Source organism: Balaenoptera physalus (assembly GCF_965194825.1).
Source record: "Balaenoptera physalus genome assembly, chromosome: 6".
NCBI classification, from domain to species: domain Eukaryota; kingdom Metazoa; phylum Chordata; class Mammalia; order Artiodactyla; family Balaenopteridae; genus Balaenoptera; species Balaenoptera physalus.
Window position 1 is genome coordinate 115,102,952 of NC_138885.1, and position 592 is coordinate 115,103,543.

The 592-nt window shown below is 31.8% G+C and overlaps 1 pseudogene across 1 annotated transcript in view; it reads left to right on the top strand.

Moving 5' to 3' along the window:
• Positions 1–281: 281 nt before the first annotated feature.
• The window catches only part of LOC309662258 (thioredoxin, mitochondrial pseudogene), a 7,769-nt pseudogene continuing 7,458 nt past the window's right edge, over positions 282–592 (top strand). The window contains exon 1 of the transcript in view: positions 282–341. The product of the transcript in view is annotated as a thioredoxin, mitochondrial pseudogene (transcript). The remainder of the gene's footprint in view (positions 342–592) is intronic.

Genomic DNA, 592 nt, shown 5'->3' on the forward strand with positions numbered 1-592 from the left:
TTAGCAAATGCAAGCTATTATATATAGGATGGATAAACAAGGTCCTATTATGTAGCACAGGGAACTATATTCAATCTCCTGTGATAAACCATAATGGAAAAGAATATGAAAAAGAATATATATATATAACTGAATCGCTTTGCTGTATAGCAGAAATTAACACAACATTGTAAATCAACTATACTTCAATAAAATTTCAGAAAAAGAAACGGAGAATTCTGACAGAGATATGGCAACTCAGAAAGACTCATATGGAAATGCTAGAATTTGTTTTTAAAAGCATGGTAACAGACATGAAGAATGCCTTCAACTGGCTGATCAGTGGACTCAGCACAGCGAAGGCAAGAATTAGTGAGCTTGAATATAGCTCAATAGAAATTACCCAAATAAAACACTAAGAAAAAGAAGAATGGAGGAAAACAAAACAGAAAAGAACAAAGCATACAAGAGTTGTGGGACAATGTCAAATAATCTAATAAGGGTGACTGCATTCCTAGAGTAAGAATAGAGACAAAACATAGCAAAATATTTATGTGAAAAGATAATGGCAGACAATTTTTTTAAATAATAAAAGATATAAAACCACCATTCC